Below are 3,353 nucleotides of genomic sequence, written 5' to 3'. Positions count from 1 at the left end.
TTTTTTCGCTTGTTAAAATTGAGCCTATCAAACGTGTTTAAACTACGTGTTTAACCAGCATGTTTAACCAACGTGTTTAATCAACCAACCAACCAACCAACCAACCAACCAACCAACCAACCAACCAACCAATAAATCAATGCATGTTTCCGTTTCATGTGTTAAATACGGGATCCAAGATGGTTTTTTTTTTCGCTTGTTTAAATTGAGCCTATCAAACGTGTTTAACCAGCCAACGTGTTTAACCAACGTGTTTAACCAACATGTTTAACCAACGTGTTTAACCAACCAACCAACCAACCAATCAACCAATCAAAGCATGTTTCCGTTTCATGTGTTAAATACGGGATCCAAGATGGTTTTTTTCTCGCTTGTTTAAATTGAGCCTCTCCAACGTGTTTAACCAGCCAACGTGTTTAACCAACGTGTTCAATCAACATGTTTAACTAACGTGTTTAACCAACCAACCAACCAATCAATCACTTAATGTATGTTTCCGTTTCATGCGTTTAATACGGGATGCAAGGTCTCTTGAGGTCTTTTTCCCCTTGTTCTAAGTGACCCTATCAAACGTGTTTAATAAACCAACCAACAAACCAACCAACCAACCAATCAATCAACCAACTAATCAATCAATCAATATGTATGACTGTTTATTTATGACAGTTTATTGAAGGAACAAACTCTCAATTATTCAAGAAAATTTTTATTTTATTATTGTTCTTACGTCTCTTCTGAAAAAAAAAATCCACATATTCTCTGAAACTACAAGTCCAATCGACCTGAAAATTTGCAGTCAGCAGGGCATACATGTACTGAAGGTTCATAAAAAAACTTTTTGCAGATATCTCTCAAGACTTTTCCTAGAAAAAAGAAATGGCAATGCAGTAAAAATCGCTTGCTAGGTCCGTCAATCTCAGTAAAAACCTACAAGAAAATGTCCGCTCCGAGATTGAAATACTAATCTGTGTTACAAACAGGTGCTGAAAAATGGACATTATCAAAAAATAATCATTAAATGTGTTTTAAAGTTACACCGGAACGATTAAATCCAAAACATGCACTGCTGGTGAACTGTGATCAAAATGTCAATTTCCTACAATGACAAAAGAAATTACATTGTGTATATTCCATCTCTAGACATGTTGTCTGTTCAAGGTCCCGACCTAAAGAGAAATAAAAAGACTAAGTTTTTCTTAATATAAACCCGCGTCACGTGATGTCTCCTCAATCTTGCGCGCGCGCTGTATCTAAAATAAAAGAAAAACTTTCCAAACTAAACATGAAACTTCTCCGGTAACAATAATATAGACCCCATACAGAAACAAACAAACAAGCAAACAATCAAACAAACAAACAAACACCCCCTCCCCCATTCAATTAATTCTAAAGGGGGAAAGACCACCTACAATTGCTTTTTTAAAGCAATTGATTTATATTTATTATTATTATTATTATTATTTTTATTATTAGCTTTAATTCAAAACTAATATTTTTTTCAAATATCCATTTATGACTATTGGTTTGATACAATATTTTCCTTTTCGTTTAATTCACCATTTTCTTTTGGCCATTATACGCCAATAATTAGTACAGCGGTTAGGACATCCCAGCTAATATAATCCGCATAAGATATCTTCGATGTGCATACCGTCAGTCGTTCTTAACATTAGGGCAGTTTCGATATTATGCTAGTAAAATTTCAAAAAGTATGTAAATTAGAGTAAATTATAGTAAATAGTAAATTATTATTTAATTCTCCCGCAATATACCATCTTCGTCATATTTGACATTTATCATATAGAATCAATTGCACGACGACAATTAAATTTAACTTATATTTTTATCTTACCAATAATGATTTGGACTGTCAAATAAAGACTTTTTATATAATATTGTTATTGTATTGTAATTTCCATTATAGTCATAACAATAAAAAAATTTGGCGGACGGACATTGAAATGAATATTTATTTTTATTTATTTTTTTTTTTATTTTTTTTAATTTAATTTTTTTTTTATATTTATTTTCTTATTTTTTATTTGTTTATTACATCATATTTATTTATTTATTAAATCTGTTCTGGCCGGACCAGTGAGTGTAACCAAGATGACTGGGTTTAAGTAAAGATAAATAAGAGCTGACTTTTATTTCACTACCAATCCAAATGGTGAAAAACTGAAGATACAAATATAAATTATACAATTTAACAATGTGTTCAAAGATAAATAAAGTCCATTAAAAAAACGGATCAACAGTTCGTAGATTATAAAGCTGTTAAAGTTCTTTATAATAATAAATAGATGAATATTCTTGCACACGTCGGGTTCTGTCTTGAATTAAAGTGTGTTATCGCAGATACGAACAGTTTGAACATGTTGAACGGTAAAATGTTAATAACATAGGAAAATATATTAAAACAGTTCATCGCTAATGTAAAGACATGATTTGTAATGTTTTAAATGTAAATCACGCTTTGGTTAGCCACGAATTGTTCCTTTGGACAACGTGTCCGATGAATGTTCCTTGTAGTTGTGCACACGACTCGCTGAGCAGTTTTCGTCACTCAGAAGAGAGGGGAAAGTAACACGGATTCCTACACTTTCCTGTATAAAACTCCTAAAACTGGCGCACATAAAGCGATGTACGCAATGCAACGTTAACAATATAAAATAATGATCACACGAAGAATAAATGATGATTAAGTTCCAGAACAAAATCATATTTATTAAATCATCTTTATCTATTTATTAAATCATATTTATCTATCTATTAAATCATATTTATCTATTTATTCAATCATATTTATTTATTTATTAAATCATATTTATTTATTTGTTTGTTTGTTTATAAATTAAAAAATTTAATTGTTTTTCGTCTTTTTTTATTTATTATACTGTTTTTTCCCCCTGACAATAAACTTAATAGCATTGAAGTGGTTTAAATCTTTTCAGAGCCCGGGTTCATACCAAAGTTCATCCGGAATCCGGTACGGTTTTATTGCTTTCATTTACCTGTGCATACTATTTCAAAAAACGAGTTATCTCCCTTTCGGGTTCGGTTTCCCACTTATTCTTTTAGACATTAAATAAACGGTTGTGTTTTATAAAGTTTGAAAAAAAAAAAGTTTTTATGATATGAAAGATGATAGTCATCACACGAACAGACATACCTTCAAGAAATCAGATAAAACAGAGAAAATAAAGAAAAATAGGTTCCCGAGTTCGGGTTACCACTTTTACCTAGAAGGAAATGTAGAAAACTTATTTTTCAATCTTTAGTCAGTAAGAAACAAAAGCGTACTCATACATAACATAAAACTTTATATTTTACACCATATCATTTAATGTTTG

Source organism: Mytilus edulis, chromosome 12 (genome assembly GCF_963676685.1).
Source record: "Mytilus edulis chromosome 12, xbMytEdul2.2, whole genome shotgun sequence".
NCBI lineage: Eukaryota > Metazoa > Mollusca > Bivalvia > Mytilida > Mytilidae > Mytilus > Mytilus edulis.
Note: the sequence above shows the minus strand (reverse complement) of the source record.